This window comes from Glycine soja, chromosome 18, assembly GCF_004193775.1.
Source record: "Glycine soja cultivar W05 chromosome 18, ASM419377v2, whole genome shotgun sequence".
Taxonomy (NCBI): Eukaryota; Viridiplantae; Streptophyta; class Magnoliopsida; order Fabales; family Fabaceae; genus Glycine; species Glycine soja.
In genome coordinates, this window is record NC_041019.1 from 25,424,836 (window position 1) to 25,449,524 (window position 24,689).

Genomic DNA, 24,689 nt, shown 5'->3' on the forward strand with positions numbered 1-24,689 from the left:
TACAAAACAAATAGGTACCAACTGTCGTTGCTTGATATTATTGGTGTTACACCAACAGGAATGACATTCTCCACTACTTTTGCTTACTTGGGAGGAGAACGTCTTAATTTGTCTCTGATGAATGCATTGAAAAATGTATTCCCAAATGCTACGAACTTGTTGTGTCAGTTTCACATTGACAAGAATGTGAAGGTGTTGGATCAAGTGGCCTCGGAATAATTAAGAAGGGGGTGTTGAATTAATTATGAACGTGTCTTGACAAATTAAAAATCTATCCTTCTTAATGCTACTAGATTCAATTAGGCTTTTACTACTAAGTTAAGAAAGTAAAGAACAAAAATAGAAACTTAACCAAAAGTAAAAGCAATAATTAAAAGTACACAGCAGAAATTAAAGAGTGTAGAGAAGAAGAAGACATACACAAGATTTATACTGGTTCGGCCACAAACCGTGCCTACATCCAGTCCCCAAGCAACCTGCGGTTCTTGAGATTTCTTTCAACCTTGTAAAATCCTTTACAAGCCAAAGATCCACAAGGGATGTATCATCCCTTGTTCTCTTTGATAAACCAAGTGGATGTACCCTCCACTTGAACTGATCCACAAGAGATGTACCCTCTCTTGTTCTCAGTATAACAATCCCCAAGTAGATGTACCCTCTACTTGTACCACAAAGGATGCACCCTCCAATGTGTTGGGACAAAGAATTCTTAGGCGGTTAGTCCGTTGAATCTTTGTAAGGGGAAACAAAAGATATCTTAGGCGGTTAGTCCTTTGAAATCTTTTGCTTAAGGGGAAGGGAAGAATCAAAAGAATTCTCAGGCGGTTAGTCCTTTGAATATTTTGTAAGGGAGAAGAGAGACACAAAACAATTCAGGCGGTTAGTCTTTCGTTCTTTGGGCAAAGGGAGAAGAGAATGAAAAAGATGAATAGCACAAGTTTTTGAACAAAGAACTTTTCTTGGAAGAGAAAGTGTTGAGCAAAAACTTTTAGAAAGATGAAGAGAAATGAATTAGAAAGTTTTGTTGAAAGTGTTGAAAGAGATGAAAGAAGATATTGAGAGATGTTGAAAGATTGATTCAAGGATGTTGAAAGAAGATGATGTAAAAGATAGATGATTCAAAGATGATTGATGATTTTTGAAACTCATGCCATGGTCATATATTTATAATCTCTTGATGACTCAAGTCAAAGCTTGTGACTCTTGGCAATTTCTTTGAAACTAGTCACTTAAAAAGTTGTGACTTTTGAAAAAATCTTCAGAAACAAGTCACTTGAAGAATTGTGACTTTTGGAAATGTATGTTTTGAAATTAGTCACTAGTAATCGATTACCATTAAGGTGCAATCGATTACACATCGACAGATGTGACTCTTCATTTTGAATTTTGAAAATTAAAACGTTTAGAAGCTTTGGTAATCGATTACAAGTATTGTGTAATCGATTACACAAGTTTAAAATGATTTAAAACTATTTAAACACAAGTTGTAACTCTTGAAATTTGAAATCTTAACGTTTTAAAACACTGGTAATCGATTACTACCTTCTGGTAATCGATTACCAGAGAGTAAAACTCTTAGGTAATGATTTTGTGAAAGCTTCTTGTACTACTCAATGTTTTGAAAAACTTTTTTGAGTCTTCTCTTGATTCTTGAATCTTAAGTCTTGAATCTTGATCTTGATTCTTGAAACTTTGGAATTTGCTTAACTCTTGATTCTTTGGCATCATCAAAATAACCTTGGAAGACATTGCTTCCACAATCTCCCTCTTTTTGATGATGACAATCCTGAAATCAAGAGAATGCATACAATTTGGTTCTACAGTTCACTCATCCCTTTCGCTCCCTTTCTTTTTGAATTTATGCTTAATTTTAAAGTTTTGAAAAAAAATATAATAACTTGATTTCTTAAAATACCCATGATCGTAGCCATATCCGAATCAAATGAACATTAAAATGCAGTATCTAGGAAGTGATCCTAGGTCGTCTCCCAGTGAGCAATGATCAAACAAACGTTCATAACATATAATAATAAAACAGTAACGAAATGAGGGGGGGGGTTGTTTGTTTTTGTAATTTAAACAGCAAGCAAACTTGAATTAAGAAATAACATAACTAAAACATGTTGTTTCCCCTTGATTCAAAAGCAAGTCTCTTATCCTAAGTTACAAGAATTTATCCCTAATCAGTTCAACCACTTAATCCAACCCAAATTAATTTACTAAGCGAAAATTAACACAAGGCTGTCATTATGTGATTAAGCAACACATACACCAATTAATCCCTCTCACATGTCCATGAAGCATGAACTTTAATTAAGCACAGAGACAATTAATCATGCATTAAGCATGCATGGATTAATATCAGCAACAATACAGAATAATTGGTGAAGGGAAAAAACTGATCAGAATTTAATATTAAGAACAAAACCTCAAAGAGAGCTATGCTTAATCCTCAAGAGAAAACAACAGTAGAGATTCAACCTTCCATAATCAACAGAAACGAAATGGAATTTGAAGCAGAAAATGAAATGGAAATTGAAGCAAAAAACGAAACTTGAAATTGCTACGTGAACAGTATACATGAACAGTAACACGAAAAGAAGCTGAAAAATGTAACCCTATAGTCTCCTCCTCCGTGAACAGTAACCAACCACCTCTTAAAAACCCTAGCAGTTGGGCTCACTAAAATAAGGTCTGGTGGCCCAATTACAAAAATACAGCCCAAAAACGAAATAAAATAAAACTGGACGATAAATAAAATTGTCTGCTCTCTTCAAGTCCAAGCCGACGGTTCAGCCCAATTCCGGATCCAAGCCCAATTGCTTATAATTCTCCTGAAATTAAATTAAAAACACAAAATTAGTCAAGTAGGCCCGAATGATAAAATTGCATAATTAATTTGACAATTAAGGTTAATCAGTAATTAAAATGGTGACAGAAAGGGGTAAGAAATAGGAGAAAATAATGACACATTGTCATACCCTAATTTCGTCTGGGGACTATTGTTTGATGGCGTGCAACCTTTGGTTGACCGTTGCGAGGTACTTGGCACCCTTTGTTGCACAATACGTGAAGTTTCGAGACATGCCGGAAATCAAAAAGGAAGCATTGTTACGCAATCCGTGAAATTCCGTAACATGCCGGAAATCAAAGGGAAGTATTGTTATGCAATCCGTGAGTTTCCGTAACATTCCGAAAGCTAAAAAAGGAGTAATTACATGACCCGTAAGGTTTCGTAACCTTACGGAAAGAAAACAAGTATCGTTACAAAATTCGTAAAGTTTCATAACGTTACGGAAAAAGAATCATCAAAAAAGCAAAGGGGGTGTATTTAGTAAAAAAGGGGGTGCAAATAGCAACCAGGCCCACTTGGGCCTTCCAGGATGTTCCTCCAGAAGGCGGTTGCTTCTAAAGGAAGCAACCTGGCTCGCCTGGGCGAGCTGGGTGGCAAGCTCCTCCTCTATTTTCCTATAAATAGAGGGAGGAGTGAAGGTGAAAGGGGTTAAGCCCTTCTGGTACTTCGTAATCACTTAAAATTAGTGAGGAAAATTGTTTCCGTGAAGAAAATCCAAGCCGAGGCGCTTCCGTAATGTTTCCGTGGGTGATTTTGCGAAGATTTTCAACCGTTCTTCGCCGCTCGTCGTTCGTTCTTCGTCATTCGTCGGTCTTCAACCGGTAAGTTTCCGAAATCGAACTTTTTAATTCATTCTATGTACCCTTGGTGGTCCCCATTTGTTTCGCATACTTTTATTTTCGTTTCATTTACTTTCCGTACCCCCTTTTTGACGTGCTTTATTCATTTACTTAAGTCATTTTCTCGCCTAATCGAAAAATAAAATAAATTTCCACCGATCATTTGAATTGTAATATCCATTAATTTCTGTTAAAATGAAATCCGACCGTTCGGTCATGCCGTAACCACGTTGGAAACCAAAAAGAGGTAAAATAATAATATAATAATAAAAAAATATCTTCTAGTAAAATAAACCAAAAAAATCCATCAGACGTTTCTCTTTGGGATTTCTCTTTCTTAATTGAATTGACTAATAACTAAAGTGAAACTAAGGCTAAAATCAACTCGCAAAGTCAAACTCGTCCGCAAAAAGATCACTAAAAAGAATTTTAAGGTTCGATACCTAAGTTTTTCTCACCAAGTAAAAATAGGTCATTTTAAGGTCCAATGCCTTAAGAGGACCTCCTTCCAAGTAAAAAGAAGCGCTTGACTCGTCCTTTAGAAAGAACTACGTAGGTCTGATTTCCTCTTCGATGGAGGGTACGTAGGAGCAAGAGCCCTGCTTTTGTCGACCTCAAAAATAAAAAAAGAAATAAAAGTTAGATACGCAATTTCACACAATTCTAATTTAAGGCTGTTGTCCTTTGGGACAAACGTGAGAGGTGCTAATACCTTCCTCAAACGTAAATACAACTCCCGAATCTAGAATATTCTTCATGACCGGTTTCCTTCGGTTTTTCCGACGTTTTCCACAAATAAACGTTGGTGGCGACTCCGCGCATTTTTCTCCTTTGGAAGACGCACCCGTGAGGCTCACCTCGCTCGCCCGCAAAAGGGTAGGTTGCGACACACATCAAATTCCCCCACACTTAGCCTTTTGCACTACTGGGCAAAATCAAAAAGCAAAGCAAGGAACAAATCCAGAGACATTAAAGAGAGACAAACAAACACAAAAACATTTACATATTTCTCAATGAATCTCAAGGAATGGGCAGCATCCAACACGTAAAGAGTTAAAGAATCAAGACAGTCATGAAAATCATCCAAGCACCTCAAACATGGCGAGGTAGTCAATCAGCTCAAGAATTGAATGAAAAGTGATAAAGCCTCACAAGATATGCACTCTATCTCTTAAGTGTCTAGGCTACTGTTTACTCTCAGAGCACCCACGAAAACAAACACCACATAGACTTGGTAAGACTCTAAAATTGACAACCAAACACCATAAACACATGCACATGAGGATCAAAAGGTCTTTTAAGGTTGTAATGGGGCCAGGGACAAGGTAGAGGAAAGTATGGGATAAGTAGCTAAAACCCAAAGGAATAGAGGAGCAATGGGGAATAAGTGGAAATTAAGCAAAAGTAGTAAACCTAAAACCAAAATTAAAAATTAAGCACAAAAAGTAAACCCAAAACCTCCAATATCAACAAAATCAACCAAGACCTCAAACCGGTCCAAGTCCTCAACTTCATTCTTTTTCTGTTTTTCTCTTTTTATTTTATTTTATTATTATTTTTTTTAGAAAATGAAAATTTGAAAGCATTTTGAATATTTGAAAAATAAAGCAACAATTAGGCAATATATGTATATACATCAAGCATGGAAAAAATACATCATCAAGCATGGCCAAAAAAGAAAAACATATCTTCCAATGAAACATACCCCCCCACACTTATTCCCAAAACAATTCCAAAGCTCCAAAATTCCTTAAGGGTAGGGTGAGATCATGGTTTTTCACTTAAGGTTTGTAATGAGCTTCAAAACAAAGAAAGGGGAACATAGGCTCAAAAGGGCTATCAAAGGAATTAATTCAAGGTAGGCACATTTGGCTAGAGGCTTATAAGAACAAAATTCCTATATCATCTCCCAACATGCATGTGAACTAAGAAGTATCAACAAGAGTCAAGCCAAGGCTATTGTGCAAGCAATCAATGGGGCAAAACACACCGAATAAAATAGATGATGATGGCTCAAAATCTCACCAAGGGTAAATCTATCACTTTCAATTCAACCTTTCAAAACCCACTTGACATGTAGAGAAAAACAACGATTTCAATTCACAAAATGCCAAGAAACTCCTATTTCAAAAAAAAATTACCCAATACCTGTACATAACCTAGAATTCAAAGAGAAACATGCAGTGTTGTACACAAAATATAAAACCAAAATAACAAAATTAACCTAGAAAACCCCAAACAAAGAACAATCTCCCCCCCACACTTAAACAACACATTGTCCTTAATGTAGCACAATCATAAGATCAAGAGCAATCAAAACAATCAATAAATTTGGACAAGTGCAATAAAAGTAAAGAAGGAGACAAAAAAAGAAAACACCCTAAGTCATGGCAGAAGAGAAGTAGGGTGAAGTAAGGAGGTCTCCTCCACCACTACATCCACTAAGGAAGGATTTGTGAGGAATGGTTTCAGCCGGTGTCCATTGACCTTGAAGCTCTTATCTATGGATTCACTTTTGATCTCAACTATACCATAAGGAAAAACATTAGTCACCACAAAAGGACCAATCCACTTTGACCTCAACTTACCACTCATGAGTAAGGAGGTCTCCTCCACCACTACTTCCACCAAGGAAGGATTTGTGAGGAATGATTTCAGCCGGTGTCCATTGACCTTGAAGCTCTTATTTGTGGATTCACTTTTGATCTCAACTATACCATAAGGAAAAACATTAGTCACCACAAAAGGACCAATCCACTTTGACCTAAACTTACCACTCATGAGTCCGAGCCTAGAGTTAAACAATAAAACTTTGTGTCCAACCACAAAGTCTTTCATAGCTATCAAGCTGTCATGGAACTTCTTGTTCTTCTCCTTGTAGAATTTGGAACTCTCATAGGTTTCTAAACGGATCTCATCTAGCTCACTTAGTTGCAACTTCCTTTCCTCTCCAGCCTGATCAATAGAGAAGTTTCAAGTCTTTACAGCCCAGTAGGCTCTGTGCTCTATCTCTACAGGAAGATGACATGCCTTGCCAAAGACAATCCGATAAGGAGACATTCCTATGGGTGCTTTGTAGGCAGTCCTATGCGCCCAAAGAGCATCATCCAGCCTGGTGCTCCAATCCTTTCTGTTCGGCTGCACAATCTTCTCCAAGATCCTTTTATCTCCTTGTTTGAAATCTCAGCCTGCCCATTAGTTTGGGGGTGGTAAGGTGTGGAAATTTTGTGCATGACCCCATACTTTTTAATCAAGGCATACATGGATCTATTCCAAAAATGGGTGCCTTGATCACTAACGATGGCTCTAGGGACTCCAAACCTGCAAAACATATTAGATCTAACAAAATCCACAACAACCTTAGCATCTTTAGTTCTGGTGGCTTTGGCTTCCACCCATTTTGAAACATAATCAACAACAAGGAGAATATAAACAAAACCAAAAGAGACAGGGAAAGGCCCCATAAAGTCTATACCCCAGACATCAAACACCTCACAGAACAACATGGGTTATTGAGGCATTTGTTGTCTCCATGAAAGTGAGCCGCCTGCTCTCTGACAAGGCTCACAAGTGCTACAGATTCTCCACACATCCTTGAAGATGGTGGGCCAATAGAAACCACAGTCAAGCACCTTGCGAGCTGTCCTCTGTATGCCAAGATGGCCACCTGGTGCGAAAGAATGACAAAATTGCAGGACAGAGTCAATCTCATGGTCTAGAATGCATCTCCTAATAACCTGGTCACTGCACAACTTCCACAAATAGGGGTCATCCCAAATATAATGCTTAGCATCGCTCTTAATTTTATCAGTTTGAGCTTTAGATGCTAAGGGAGGAAAAACAGAAGCAACCAAATAATTCACAATATTAGCGAATCAAGGAGTGGGGAAGGAATCAGAAATATTATACAGAATGTACAAATGGTCATCCGAAAAATCATCCTGAATGGGTGAGTCCTCAGACGCACGCTCAATCCTACTCAGGTGGTCAGCCACGAGGTTCTATGCACCGCTCCGATCACGGATCTCCAAATCAAACTCTTGGAGCCAAAGCATCCACTTGATCAATCTAGGCTTTGATTCAGCCTTCTTCAACAGGTACTTCAGAGCTGCATGGTCAGTATAAATAATAACACGAGTTCCAAGCAAATACAAACGAAATTTATCAAGAGCAAAAACTATCGCTAATAGCTCCTTCTCTGTGGTAGTGTAATTTGCTTGGGCAGCATCCAAAGTTCTGGAAGCATAGTAGATCACCCGAGGCAGCTTGTCAATCATTTGAGCAAGGACAACCCCCAATGCATAATTGGATGCATCACACATCAGATCAAATGGGGCTGTCCAATCAAGTGCTTAAATGATAGGGGTGGTAGTCAACGCACGCTTGAGGCAATCAAAAGCCTCTTTGCACTGGTCATCAAAATCAAACTCCACCTCTTTTTGCAGCAGATTGGATAGTGGAAGGGCCACTTTGCAAAAGTTCTTGATAAGGTGCCTATAAAACCCTGCATGACCAAGAAAAGAACAAACCTCTCGCATGCAAGAGGGGTAAGGCAATTGTGAAATAACAACTATCTTTGCAGGGTCTACCTCTATGCCCCTACTAGAAATGATATGCTCTAAAACTATACCTTGTTCTACCATGAAGTGACATTTTTCAAAATTCAGCACAAGGTTAGTTTCAATGCATCTATTAAGAACTTTACCCAGACTATCCAAACATGCATCAAAAGAGGATCCATAAATAGTAAAATCATCCATAAACACCTCTATGCAACTCTCTAAAAAGTCACTGAAAATGCTAAGCATACACCGCTGGAAGGTACCAGGGGCGTTGCATAGGCCAAAGGGCATCCTCCTATAGGCAAAAGTGCCAAAGGGACAGGTGAATATGGTCTTTTCTTGATCCTCAGGAGCAATATGAATTTGTAAATAACCAGAAAAACCATCAAGAAAACAGTAATGAGACTTACCTGCCAAGCGCTCAAGCATTTGATCAATGAATGGCAGTGGAAAATGATCTTTTTTGGTTGCCTGGTTCAGCCTCCTATAATCAATGCAGACTCGCCAGCTGTTATGCACTCTTGTGGGGATAAGCTCATCCCTCTCATTCTTGATCACTATGAGGCCTGTCTTCTTAGGAACCACTTGGATTGGACTCACCCACTGGTTGTCAGAAATGGGGTAGATGATTCCAGCTTGCAAGAGCTTGGTCACCTCCTTTTTCACCACATCTAAAATGATGGGGTTGAGTCGCCGTTGTGGCTGCCTCACTGGCTTAGCTCCATCCTCTAAAAGTATCCTATGCATGCAGGTAGATGGGCTAATACTAGGAATGTTTGCTAAAGTGCATCCAATGGCTTTCTTGTGCTTCTTGAGCACTAGTAACAAACTTCTCCTCTTGCTCAGCAGCAAAGGAGGCAGAGATAATCACTGGAAATTTTTCCTTGTCCTCTAAGTAAGCATACTTGAGGTTTACTGGTAAGGGCTTCAACTCTAGTGTGGGTGGTGGCTGAACAGTGGGAGGAACCAGGGTAGGAGAAGAGGAGGGTTCCTCATCCTGTACCTCATAAAGCAAGTCAGAAGTATATGTACTTCCTGCAACATGGTTAGTGCGTTCTGACTCTAAAAAATCAACATCAAGAGGTACAACACCCAGAAAATCAGAACCAGACTCAAATTCAAATTTACTCTCAGCATAAAAATCAGATACTGGACCAAATTCAAACTCAGATTCAGATTCAATGCATGAGGATTGACAAGTATGCAGATAAGATAAAAATAGATGTTTCCTACCATGAAGAGAATCAAAATCAAACATATAATCATCAACAATCTGATCAAGTATCTTAGCATGAAAAACAGAATGATCCTCAGATAGATGTTTCATGGCATCAAGAATGTTAAAATGAACAACAATATCACCAAATTCCATAGACAATGTGCCAGCATAAACATATATCTTAGTTCAGGCTGTTTTCATAAATGGCCTGCCTAAAATAATTGGAACTGAACCACGGGAAAATCCCTCTTCCATATCAAGAACATAAAAATCAGCAGGAAAAATAAGTTCACCAACCCGAACCAACACATCCTCTATGAAACCTGCGAGGTAAGCAACACTTCTATTTGCCAAGTGAATCACCACATTCGTAGGTTGCAAAGGTCCAAGAGATAAAGAATTGAAAATGGACAGAGGCATAACACTAACTGATGCTCCTAGATCTAGCATGGCATTCTCAAATTTTCTATTCCCAATAATGCAAGGTATACAGAAAGTACATGGGTCCTTAAATTTCTCAGGAATGTGAGGAATAGATTTACCTATCAATGCTGACACATTTCTGCCCATGATAATCCTTTCATTGCCTTTGAGCCTCCTTTTGTGGGTGCACAGCTCCTTTAGAAACTTGGCATATTTTGAAATTTTCTTGATGGCATCTAGCAGAGGTATGTTCACCTCTACTTTCCTGAAGGTCTCCAAGATCTCCTTATCCACTTCTTCCATCTTTTTGTTTGGAATTGCTCTAGGTGGAAATGGAAGGGGGATAGGAGGTTGTTGCAAGTCAGAACTACTAGAAGAAGGTCCACCTGCATGAAAATTTTTGTTAGCTCCCTCATGATCAGGAATCTTTCTCCTTTATGCAGCTAGCTCATCCTCTTTTCCGGGTGTAGAATGAAGCTTGACAGGTTCAAGTGCAGGTGCTGCTACAGGTGGAGGCACTTCAATTTGCTTGCCAGACCTCAAGGTGATGGCACTCACATTTTTCGGATTCTGCACAGTTTGTGAAGGCAATTTGTCAGAATTTTGGGACTGAGCTTGGTTCAACTGAGTAGCCATCTGCCTCATCTGATTTGTCAAACTCTGAATGGAGGCTCTTGTCTCTTGCTGAAATTGCATATTCTGGATGGTCATTTGCCTCACTAACTCCTCTAAGGAAGTTTGAGAAGGGGCCTCAATTGCATGTTGTCTTTGTTGTTGCTACTGGATTGGAGGAGGAACATATGGCCTGCTTGGACCAACAACATTCTGGAAAGGAGGGACAAGCTGTTGTTGCTGCTGTTGTTGTGGAGGATTTGCCCATCTCAGATTTGGATGATTCCTCCAACCTGGATTGTATATGTTGCTTGAAAGATCATAATTATTCTACTGTTGTTGGTTTTGCTGCTGAGGGGGTCTATTATAAATGTTTGCAACATAGGCTTCAGGTTGCTCATTGACTCCAGATTGTTGCAAAGAAGGACAGAGATCTGTATGGTGATCAGCAGAAGAACATAGACCACAGACTCTTGCAACAGTAACAGGTGCAGATGTAGATTTCTGATTTATGGCAAGCTGAGTTACTAGGTTGACCAAGGCATCAAGTTTTCCCTCAAGCTTCTTATTTTCAGCAGATAAAGATGAATCTGTGGCCACATCATGGACTCCTCTAAGGACAATAACATCATTTCTTGCACTGAATTGTTGGGAGTTGGAAGCATCAATCATATTCCTCTCTATGTTGCTAAGTCCCTCATAGAAATATTGTAGAAGGAGTTGCTCAGAAATCTGGTGGTGAGGACAGCTTGCACACAATTTCTTGAATCTTTCCCAGTACTCATACAAGCTCTCTCCAATAAGTTGCCTAATGCCTGAAATATCTTTTCTGATGGCAGTGGTCCTAGATGTAGGGAAGAATTTCTCCAAGAACACCCTCTTAAGGTCATCCCAGCTGGTAATGGACCTGGGAGCAAGGTAGTACAGCCAATCTTTCGCTACTCCCTCCAGAGAATGAGGAAAAGCCTTTAGAAAGATATGATCTTCCTGGACATCAGGGGCCTTCATGGTGGAACAGACAATATGGAACACCTTGAGATGCTTATGAGGATCTTCACTTGCAAGACAATGAAACTTGGGCAGCAAATGTATTAGTCCAGTCTTGAGAACATATGGAACATCCTCATCAGGATATTGAATGCACAAGCTTTCATAAGTGAAGTCAGGTGCAGCCATCTCCCTAAGAGTCGTCTCACGAGGTGGAGATTGAGCCATGTTCTCAGTATGAAAATTAGCAGTCGAATGCTCAAAATCAGAATGTTCAGAATCACCAACAACTTAATGCTTAGAATACTCAGAATGCTCAAAATGCTCAAAATGCACTAAATGATCAGGATGCACACTATGCCTAACTAATCTATGAAAGGTTCTATCTATTTCAGGATCAAAGGGTTGTAAATCACCTGGATTGCCTCTAGTCATGCACTATATGCAGCAAATCATGTATTTCTCAAACAAGCATCAACGGGGGTAAAACTACAACTATACTCAAACGATATCCAAATGAGCTGAAAACTTGTGAGCAACACCCTAAAATCATGAAAAGATAGCACAAAAATTTTCAGACAAAAATTCAAAGTCTAACTATGAAAAATGCCTAAGAAAAGTTTAGAAAAATAGGACAATAATACTTGAAAAATAAAAAAAAAACTTATTAAACAGATGATTTTTTAAGTTTAGGAAACCTCAACCAGCTAAAGCGGGTTGGGATGGCATGGGAAATTTTTTTCTACCCCAAATGCATAAATAATAATAGTCATTCTGATGATCGGAGCAAAAGTTATGGCCGTTTTAAGTTTTGCTAAAAACAAGTTCCCAAATTTTTTGTCTCTCTCAAATTCAGGCACACCAAGTGCTTCTGGTATTTTTCACACAAAACATGGATCAAAAGAAACTACCACACAAAAAATCAACCAAAAATAACAACTCTAGCTATCAAAACAAAAATCACCAATTAATTAGCAAAATCTAGCACTATTCATAGCATTATTCACAGCACAACACTTCTGAACAGGGGACGCCTTTGAAAAACAAAACAAAACACTACACTCCTGAAACACACACGAACAACACTAAACAACAAAACTACACACAAAACAACTAAACACTGCAAATTAATCACATAACACAGATTTTATAAGAACACACAGAAACAAACACAAAGACACAAAAACATAATTATGAACATTTGGACCACTACTCCCCGGCAACGGCGCCAAATTTGATCGGAGCCGTATTCGAATCAAATAAACATTAAAGTGAAGTATCTAGGAAGTGATCCTAGGTCGTCTCCCAGTGAGCAATGATCAAGCAAACGTTCATAACATATAATAATAAAACAATAACGAAATGGGGGGGGGGGGTTGTTTGTTTTTGTAATTTAAACAGCAAGCAAACTTGAATTAAGAAATAACAGAACTAAAACATGTTGTTTCCCCTTGATTCAAAAGCAAGTCTCTTATCCTAGGTTACAAGAATTTATCCCTAATCATTTCAACCACTTAATCCAACCCGAAATTATTTTACTAAGCAAAAATTAACACAAGGCTGTCATTATGTGATTAAGCAACACATACACCAATTAATCCCTCTCACATGTCCATGAAGCATGAACGTTAATTAAGCACAAAGACAATTAATTAGGCATTAAGCATGCATGGATTAATATCAGCAACAATACAGAATAATTGGTGAAGGGGAAAAACTGATCATAATTTAATATTAAGAACAAAACCTCAAAGAGAGTTATGCTTAATCCTCAAGAGAAAACAACACTAGAGATTCAGCCTTCCATAATCAACAGAAGGAAATGGAATTTGAAGCAGAAAATGAAATGGAAATTGAAGCAGAAAATGAAACTGGAAATTGCTACGTGAACAATACGCGTGAACAGTAACACGAAAAGAAGCTGAACAATGAAATCCTACAATCTCCTCCTCCGTGAACAGTAACTAGCCACCTCTTAAAAACCCTAGCAGTTGGGCTCACTAAAATAAGGTCTGGTGGCCCAATTACAAAAATACAGCCCAAAAATGAAACAAAATGAAATTGGATGACAAATAAAATTGTCTGCTCTCTTCAAGTCCAAGCCAGTTCAGCCCAATTCCAGATCCAAGCCCAATTGCTTATAATTCTCTTGAAATTAAATTAAAAAAAATAATTAGTCAAGTAGGCACAAATGATAAAACTGCATAATTAATTTGACAATTAAGGCTAATCAATAATTAAAATGGTGACAGAAAGGGGTAAGAAATAGGAGAATATAATGACACATGAACCCATTTTTCTTATCTTGATTTCTTAAAATACCCATTTTTCTCTCCGCCTTTGGCAACATCAAAAAGGCCAAAGTGCGTAAATCATACAAAATTTAAAACATACACAAAGCATATTTTGTAAAATAATCATAAAAGATTCTAAACCATTCATGAAGCAAGACATAAACCAAATTATAATGCAAACCACATAGTCATATATCACAATCCATAAATATTCAGTCATACTAAGCAAATATTAAAAATACTAAGTGTTCAAATGTCATAAGCATATAGTAAAATACAAGGCTTTCGAAACAAAACATAATAATAATAATAAAGTCTAAACTGATGGTGGTAGAGGTAAATCAAGACAATTGCGAATGATGGTGACATCTTCTTCAACCTTTGTGATCCTTGAGTCCATTGAATCAAATCACATGTCCACTTGTTATTCCAAAGCATCAAACCTTTCACCAACATAGGTTTGGAGTCCATCAAACCTGTCCAAAATACTTTGAAGGAGAGAAGAGTCTACTTCAACCGGTAATTGTCCTTCATCATCATTTGGTTGAGTACCCTTTTTTACCCAAGAGCCATCACACTCTTTGCGGTAACCAAAGGACGCAACCACAGCAACACCGATCAAGAAAGATCTCTTGATTGGAACATAAGGTTCCGAATCAAGAGGGATGTTAAAATGTTGAAGGAAAAGAGTGACTAAATATGGATATGATAAAGGAGCATTTAATCGCAATGCCTTATGCATGTGATATCGGACTAGGTGTGCCCAATCAATTTGTCGGCCGGTATGAAAGGCCCACATGACTATAAGATCTTCTTCAGAAACCTATGCAAGGTTTGAAGATCTTGGGAGTAAAATACGAACAATAAGATAGTGAAGGATGTGGCTTTCAAGAGCCAATGAACCGGCAAGAAGCCTTCTGGTCATATCCGCTTGGTTGGTGCAGACCAATCGGCAGGCATCATGCACAGAAAAATCAAACTTCCAATCATCGTCCAGTGCACCTTCAAATGGTACACCGTCATTAGTCAATTGGGTCAAATCATAGATGAGGGATTGGTCAATGACCATCTTTATCCCATAAACTTCTGAAATCAAGGTACTTTCTTGAATTTCAAGATTAGAATAAAAAGCTTTTACCAATTCAGAATACACAGGCAATTTTAGAGACATAAAGGGAATGAGATTTGAGTTTTTAAATGCTTGAATGCATTCGAAACTCTCATCAGAAAAGAAATCCATATCTATGAACTTAGGGTCAATGATAGAACGAAAGGAGAAGAGGTTTATGTACTGTATACATTGTTCTTCCGATGAGAACAATGAGGAGGAGGAAATGGAGGAAGGAATTGGAGTATCCTGAACCTCGGAATGTCGTTGGCTTCTACTCGAAGAACCTTTGCGCTTCTTTGATGGTTCCGCCATTTGAGATACATTTTCGAAATTTCAATCGGTTGAAATGAAAGATAATGAAAAAAGATGAATTTTGGGCTTTGTGGGGAGTGATTTGGATAAGAAATGAGTGAGTTATGGAAAAATGAAGAATTGGGAACGAGGGTTTCATGAGAGCAATGGAATTTTCTTATTTCTGATTTCGAAATTTGAATTTATAGGATCAGGGACGCGTTACAACATTTGGTAATCGATTACAATCTTCCTGACTTGCTGTAATCGATTACAGTATTGTAGTAATCGATTACCAGAGTGCTTTTTAGGAAAACTAAGTGCTGAATGAACTCTTAGAGGGAAAGGATTTGAAAAGGAGTCAAAGTATCTTATATCTAAAAACTCTTATATGAAAATAAATATATATAACATAATAGATTTTTAAAAAAAATTATGAATGATTTATAAGCAAGTAAATCACATATCATACAAAAATCATGCAAGAATCATATGTACTATCAACTATTTGTTTTAATATTAAACTTCATGCTCCAAGAAAGAAAATAACTCAATCAATCATATAAGCACATAGCAATCAATCAAGACAAACAAATAAAATTTTGTTAGTCATCATATAAACAAGTTAATTGAAATAAAAATTTCAATCAACTAAATTTAAAGGAGAATGGTTTTGATCTTACCTTTTTCATGATTCAAGTGTCTAGATCTTTGAAGGTAGAAGTCAGACTTTTGCTTTTTGCTTAATCTTCTTGAGAGATGTTCTCATCGCCTTCATAGTCTTTGGATAGAAGGTTGATCTCTTTCTCCGAACCATCGGATGAGTCATTGTCATCCCAAGCAATATACGCCTTCTTGGATCTTCTTTCTTTATAGCTTTTCTTCTCATTCTTCTCGGGCCATGACTCATCTGAGGGGCAATTTGCTTTTATGTGACCGGGTTGATTACACTTATAGCATTTAAGTGTAGGAGAAACTTCTTGGGATCTCTTCCCATTGTTGAAGTTATGGCTTCTCTCCATTCTTCTATTTTTGACGAATTTATGAAACTTCTTCACAAAGAGTGAGAAGTCTTCATCATCAGATTCTTCTTCTTCTTGTATCGAGGAGGAGGCTTTGAGTGCTATGCTTCTTTTCCTTTTGTCGGTCTCTTCATTTTGATTGAGACGTTGAAGTTCCATTTCATGTTCCTGCAATTAGCCAAACAAAGTGGCAAGAGACATAGAGGAAAGATCTTTACTTTCAGAAATAGCAGTTACCTTGGGTTGTCATTCCCTACTTAAGCATCTTAAAACTTTATTAATTAAATCTTCATTAGGAAAGATTTTTCCTAAGGAGGCAAGATGGTTGACTATGTGTGTGAATCTTTTCTGCATACTTTGGATGTTCTCATTAGGGTTCATCCTAAATAATTCATATTCATGTGTAAGGGTATTGACTCTAGATCTTTTCACATCAGTGGTGCCTTCATGTGTAAGTTGGAGAGTATCCCACATCTCCTTTGCATTTGAACAGTTTGACACTCTAAAATATTCATCTATTCCTAGGGCAGAAGTGATAATGTTTTTGGCTTTAAGATTATATTGGATTCTTCTTCTATCCTCATTAGTCCACTTATCTCTAGGTTTTTGTGTTGTGGTGCTAGTGCTTGCATCTACTACGGTGGGTATGTAAGGTCCTATTTGTATTGCTTCCCAAATGTTTAAATCTATGGCTTCAATAAAGATTTGCATTCGGGTTTTCCAATAGTGGTAACCCTCACCATTTAAGATAGGTGGCCTATGGATGGAGTTTCCTTCTGGAAACAGAGAATTTGAGGAGGCCATGAATCTTGAAGTTGTGAAACTTTCTACAAGATACCTCCTGTTATACTACTTGTTGGATCAAGTGGCCTCGGGATAATTAAGAAGGAGGGGTTGAATTAATTAAGAACGTGTCTTGACAAATTAAAAATCTATCCTTCTTAATGTTACTAGATTCAATTTGGCTTTTACTACTAAGTTAAGAAAGTAAAGAACATAAATAGAAACTTAACCAAAAGTAAAAGCGATAATTAAAAGTACACAGTGGAAATTAAAGAGCGTAGGGAAGAAGAAGACAAACACAAGATTTATACTGGTTCGGCCACAAACCGTGCCTACATCCAGTCCCCAAGCAACCTGCGGTTCTTGAGATTTCTTTCAACCTTGTAAAATCCTTTACAAGCCAAAGATCCACAAGGGATGTACCCTCCCTTGTTCTCTTTGATAAACCAAGTGGATGTACCCTCCACTTGAACTGATCCACAAGAGATGTACCCTCTCTTGTTCTCAGTATAACAATCCCCAAGTAGATGTACCCTCTACTTGTACCACAAAGGATGTACCCTCCAATGTGTTGAGACAAAGAATTCTTAGGCGGTTAGTCCTTTGAATCTTTGTAAGGGGAAACAAAAGATATCTCAGGCGGTTAGTCCTTTGAATCTTTTGTAAGGGAGAAGAGAGACACAAAAAATTCAGGCGGTTAGTCCTTCGTTCTTTTGGAAAAGGGAGAAGAGAATGAAAAAGATGAATAGCACAAGTTTTTGAACAAATAACTTTTCTTGGAAGAGAAAATGTTGAACAAAAAATTTTAGAAAGATGAAGAGAAATGAATTAGAAAGTTCAGTTGAAAGTGTTGAAAGAGATGAAAGAAGATATTAAGAGATGTTGAAAGATTGATTCAAGGATGTTGAAAGAAGATGATGTAAAAGATAGATGATTCAAAGACGATTGATGATTTTTGAAGCTCATGCCATGGTCATATATTTATAATCTCTTGATGACTCAAGTCAAAGCTTGTGATTCTTGGCAATTTCTTTGAAACTAGTCACTTAAAAAGTTGTGACTTTTGAAAAAATCTTCAGAAACAAGTCACTTGAAGAATTGTGACTTTTGGAAATGTATTTTTCGAAATCAGTCACTGGTAATCGATTACCATTAAGGTGTAATCGATTACACATCAACAGATGTGACTCTTCATTTTGAATTTTGAAAATTAAAACGTTTAGAAGCTCTGGTAATCGATTACAAGTATCGTGTAATCGATTACACAAGTTTAAAATGATTTAAAACTATTTAAACACAAGTTGTAACTCTTGAAATTTGAAATCTTAGCGTTTTAAAACACTGGTAATCAATTACTGATGAAATCCTACCCCGCAAGGGCATTGGATTGAAGACTCTAAGTAGATTGGGCCAAAGATGCAAGAGAAGGCCCTAGGGTTCTTATGAGCCTTAGGGTAGATTTCAGGCCCATGGGCTAAGTACGAGCCCACTTATCTTTGTACATATTAGAATAAGGTTTCATTAATTTTGGGTGTTGTATTTAGGGCTCCATAATGTAGGTAGGGTACCCTAGAAATATAGGGATTTTCTGCCCTTGTATTTTAGGGCACCTAGACTAGTTTTTGTATTAGGGGTAGTTTTGTAATTTCACATGCACTAAGTGAATATATGATGTGTGTGGTTGGAAATAAATTTAATTGAATTGGTAGAAGCCCAATCCAATTAAATTTTAGAGGGGGAGGTGAGCATTTGCTTACTACACCACATTGCCACATCATATAGTCACACTTTGTGCATGTCCTTCATGCTTTACATGCCTCATGACACCTAAGCACACTTAGTGGAGAATCTTGGAATTGATCTTGGATTAGTGGGCTGAACCATAACTAAAATTCACTAATCATAATTAGTGAAATTTTGGCTCCACAAATTCAATTTCAAATTCAAGCAAAATTTGAATTGAAATTCAAATTCCCTCCAATTTTGTGTGACACTTAGGCTATAAATAGAGGTCATGTGTGTGCATTTTTTGGAACTTTGATCATTTGAATATTAAACTTCAGATTTCAAAGCTCATTTAGAGCACAAAATTTCGTGCTCTTCCCTCCCTCTCCCTTCATTCATCTCCTTCTTCCTCCAAGCTCTTATCCATGGCCTCCTATGGTGGTGAGCTTCTTCTAGACTCATCTTCTCCTTGAAGTGGCGTCTCCTCTCTCTCTTCCTTCTCCATTCCACTGCCATTCATCTTCCAAGAAGCAAAGGAATCCATTGATGAAGAATATCCTAGGCCTACAAGCTCCAATGGAGCTTACATCAATTACTACCTTCTGGTAATCGATTACTAGAGAGTAAAACTCTTTTGGTAATGATTTTGTGAAAACTTCTTGTGCTACTCAATGTTTTGAAAAACATTTTTAGTACTTATCTTGATTCAGTCTTCTCTTGATTCTTGAATCTTGATCTTGATTATTCTTGAATCTTGATTCTTGAAACTTTGGAATTTGCTTAACTCTTGATTGTTTGGCATCATCAAAATAACCTTAGAAGACATTGCTTCCACAGAAGGCAAAGTGCAAAACCCTAGTGGGTCAAAAAAATGCATGGGATTATGTGATGGAGGCTTGGGGGAGTTTGGTTGACTGTCCATGTGAGAGTTATTTTGATGATTACCTTAAAAATTTTGAAATGGCTTGCTCTCCGTAGCCTATGTTTGTCAACTATGTGTGCCAAACATGGACTTCTACAAAACAGCCTTGGTGACATATGCAGTGTTTTGGAAGCAATGAACAACATGATGACACTTCAACAAACCCAAATTAAAGCATCTTTTGAGATAAGTACACACGTTGTTGGGCATGTGTTTAAAGTTACCTTGTACAAAAAAACTACTTGGCATGGTATCAAGGTACGCTTTAAATGAAATTGCTGCTGAGTATGAGCGTGTAGCTTATGCAGGAAAAAATCCTTCATGTTGTGGATGTGTCATGAGGGCTACCCACGGTCTTCCATGTGCATGTGAGTTGTCTAAATATGTTTTTGGCTCCATACCACTAGAGACAATCCACATTTTTTGGCATACTCAGTTTTTTAGATCAAGGCTTATGTGAGGCTGAGGTGACCATAACTGAGAAGATGAAAACCATATCGAAACGATTTAAGTAGCTCGATGTTTATGGTAAATTACATTTGAAAACAAAGGTTTGGGAAATTGATTATCCTGATCTGAACTCTGTGTGTCATCCTTCAGAAAAGATCAAGACCAATGGTGCTCCAAAAAAACTATTGAACAGACAACAAAAGTCAATAAAACATGATTCGTCTTATTGGGAGTATGTTGATGTGTTACACTTTGTGCAAAATAGTAATTCTTCAGTGAAACATAGTGCATCATAATATGAGCAACCAATATAGAGATGGAATATTCCAATGTTGGTCAATTTCATCCATGCATCCAAGATTCTATTGAAAACATTATTGATGCCAAAGTGGATAGTAACTGTGGTTATCGTGCAATAGTTGCCTTATTGGGTATGGGTGAAGAATCATGGTCATTGGTGCGTAACCATCTGCATGTAGAACTTACAAGCTGGTCAGAAAAGTATATCAACCTGCTTGGGGGTATAGAGAAATTTGAGGAATTAAAGCATTCCTTACTTGTTGATGGATTATGTCTGGTGCGTAAGTTTATTGTTATGAGACTTTTTCTTAAAATAACATTTAAGTAACCATTATTTGTTGTTTGTCACATGTAGGTTACCATATACAAGTGGATGAATATTACGGATATGGGATATGTCATTGCTTCACGATACAACGTGATCGTTGTTTCTCTTTTATGACAACAAAGCATGACATTTTTTCCTCTTAGAAGTCAACCACCACCAGATTCTTCTGTGCATCGCGTAATATGCATTGGTCATGTGTATAGAACTCATTTTGTTCAGGTAATTGCATAATTATTATGGTAGTATAAATGCTGACAATGTTGTTGGTTATCTTACATTAAATCTGTTTGTGGTTATGTAACAGGTTTTTTTATGAGACCATTGTCCTTTACCACCATTGGTGTTGTTGTGGAATACACATTGTCATTATTAGGCAAAGCAGTGACCCACCCCATACATAGGTAGAATGCAATGCTACACAAATTTGTCCAAGCTGAAAACCGATTTTTTTTATTTAGGTGAACAATGAACATAAAATGTTATTTCCACTGACGTTTCTATAAATAATTATTTTGTTGACATTTTGTTGCACTATGCATGATATTTCCACTAATTGTGTTGCTTTGTTAAGATAACTTTAAAAAGTTAGAACTTAAATAAGTACTTTGAAAATAACAAACATACGGTTTCATTAGCTAATGGACACCAATTTAAACATTACATTAACTTACAAGAGAGTTGAAACAAACAAAAAATGCATCAAAAACTACAATGAAATAATATTAATTTTGCATTGAATCATGTTGCGACTGAGACATGTCGTCTTTCATTTTGGTTATTGGTTTACTAAAAACAACTAAAGTTTCTATTGAGCCAAATGTTTATAGTAGTTAGACTATACTAAGACCTTCAACACATCATCATCAGTATTATTTCAAATTTGATAGCTTTTTATGAATACTCATAATGACCTGGCTGTCAAAAAAACCATCTTCTTACCGCTTGTGATTCATGAATACCATAAGGGGAAATCCCTTGAGGTGCAACTGGCTTGATCACATCCTTGAGTCCGTCGATGCTACATCCCGAAGGAATGTCAAATCTTTTTGGATTTTTTTTCTGTGAACGAGTGTCATACCCTAATTTCGTCCGGGGACCATTGTTTTGTGGCATGCAACCTTTGCTTGATCGCCTCGAGGTACTTAACATCCATCATTAGGTAATCCGCAAAGTTCCGTGACATTCCAGAAGTAAACAAGAAGCATTGTTGCGCAATACGTAAAGTTTCGCTACATTTCGAAAGTCAAGAAGAGCCTTGTTGCGTAATTCGTAAAGTTTCGCAACATTTCGGAAAGGAAATGGGTGTCGTTACGTAATCCGTAAAGTTCCGTAACGTAATCCGTAAAGTTCCGTAACGTTTCGGGAAGAAATCAGTAAAAAAAAAACACGAAAGCGGGAGTGTATTTAGCAAAGTGGGGTGTGTGTAAATAAACAGGAGTGGATTTAGCAAAGGGGGGTGAACTTATCAAGATCCTCCACGTTTTGTTGGAAAATGGTTTCCGGGGCTTTCGTAATGCTTCCGTAAAATTCCTAAAACTTTGAGTAAGCCTATTTCACTTAATATTGGTGAAAGGGAACAGGAAAAGAGGAGAATCAAGTCCTATATGCTTCCATAAGGCTTCCGTAATGCTTCCGTAAAATTCTCGTAACCCTAAATAAGCATATTTCACTTAATATGGGTGAGAAGGAAGAGAAAAAAAAAAGTCCTATATGCTTCCGCAAGGCTTCTGTAACTTTGCCGTAAATTAGGAAAGAAGGGGGGTGAACTTATCAAGATGGGTGCAAATAGCAATTTTCAAATTTTCCAATCTAGGCCTTCCAGAATATTTTCGAAGCAGGGTTGCTTATGGAGGAAGCAACCCAGCTCGCCTAGGCGGCAACCTCCTCCCCCCTTTTCCTATAAATAGGCAAAGGGAGGCTGTTCTAAATATCCCTAACCCCCTTGGCTATGCATTTCAGTTGTTTTTGGTGAAAAAAATTGTTTCCGTGAAGAAAATCTGAGCCGAGGTTCTTCCGTAACGCTTCTGAGACGTTTCTGTGAGCAAATCCGTGAAGGTTTTTCGTCGTTCTTCACCGTTCTTCATCCGTTCTTCGTTCGTTCTTCGTTCTTCAATGGGTAAGTTTTCGAATCCGAGACTTTCAATTCATTTCTTGTTATTTTAGCTTTCATCTTCATTTCGTTCATTTTCAGTTTTCTTTTCTTCCATTTTTAACGAGCTTTAACTGATAGTTTAAGTCGTTATCTCGCCTAATAAATGATAAAATGAATTTCAACCGATCATTTGCGTTGTAATCTCGTTTAATCACTGTTAAAACAAAATCTAACCGATCGTTCACACTGTAACCACGGTTAAACAAAAAAAAAAGGCAAAATAATAATAAAATAATCAAAATATCTTTGAATAAAATAATCCAAAAAATCAATCGGACGTTTTTCTTTTGAAATTTCCTTGGATCAATTGACTAATAACCAAAGTGAAACTAAGGCCAAAATCAACTCACAAATCAAGCCTTGTCCGCAAAAATCACTAAAAAACGTTTTAAGGTCCAACGCCTTAAACGGTCCTCTTTGCTTTTATCAGTTAACATGGACCGTTCAAAAGCATAAAATCAACATGTAACTTTACCTCTTTTGCAAGAACTACGTAGGTCTGATTTCCTCATCACAATTGAGGATACGTAGGAGCAAAAGCCCCGCTTTTGTCGACCACCCCAAGAGATCATTAATGGTCCAACGCCTTAACGTTTCTCTCCTTTCAAAAACAAGAGATCGTTAATGGTCCAACGCCTTAACGTTTCTCTCCTTTCAAAATCAAAAGATTGTTTAATGGTCCAATGCCTTAAAACGACTTTTGTTTGGTCAAAATATATTTTGCAAAAAAAAGGATAAAAACAACTTAACCAACGTTCAATTCTCAAAGAACTATGTAGGTCTGATTTCCTCATCACAATTGAGGAATACGTAGGAGCAAGAGAAACACCCTTGTCAACCACAAAAAGATAAAAAAATATAAAAGGCATAAAAAGACATAAAGAGCGTAAAAGAGAAAATAACACAAATTGAAGTCATATTTGCACACTTGATTAAAGGCTGTCGTCCCTTGTGACGGACGCGTTGGGTGCTAATACCTTCCCCATGCGTAAATACAACTCCGGAACCTTTCACACTTAAAGTTCGTAGACCACACCTTTTCCGGTTTTTTCGACGTTTTCCTCGAATAAACGTTGGTGGCGACTCCGTGCATTTTCCTCCCATGGAAGACGCACCCGTTAGCCCTCGGTCGCCCTCCCGCCGAAGGGTAGGTTGCGACAATGAGTAACCCACAAAGTTGCCTTGTCATGGCATGTTCCACCTCTCATTATAATATAGCAGAGCATCATGAGTAAGAGTCATAATGGCTTGAATTAAGTTTAATATACCATCCGGTGTTCTACCAGTGGTACATAATAACTCAATTGGTCCAACACACGAGTATTGATCATTACACATTAACATTGTGTTAACATCATCATCATTTTTCAATTGCATAGATTGAACGACAAATTGGTTACCCGCATCTGTGAATGACTGTCGGTAGTAAATTTCATACAAATATTAATCGTTAGTTAGTTGAAGGGTATTGTGCATTCTACTTTTTAGTGTTTCAAAACCACAATCATTAGGTACTCGCATGGGTATCAAAGTGGAACTTTGGAAATAAACACCAGATTGGTTGTGAATAATCAATCCATTTGGAAAAATAAATGCTAATATGGAGTTGACAATGGTCTGACCACACCTGTTCGGCCTCTCGTGTCCGTAAATGCATTCATATCATGCGCTGCATAAGCATCTCTTCATGGCATCGTAATGGACATATCGTTCCTGCATTTGTCACTTGCCATATTCATGCATTGCATTTTGCATAAGTCACTTCATCACAATGCATGTGCATCTAACATGTTTTTTGCATATCATTTATTTTCA

The 24,689-nt window shown here is 37.5% G+C and overlaps 1 non-coding gene and 1 pseudogene across 1 annotated transcript; one reads left to right on the forward strand and one right to left on the reverse strand.

Moving 5' to 3' along the window:
- Positions 1 to 24,689, reverse strand: part of LOC114397130 — a 131,574-nt pseudogene that overhangs the window by 38,470 nt on the left and 68,415 nt on the right.
- LOC114397762 lies at positions 11,240 to 11,346 on the forward strand. Its single transcript, XR_003663388.1, has one exon. It is a non-coding gene; the product is annotated as a small nucleolar RNA R71 (small nucleolar RNA).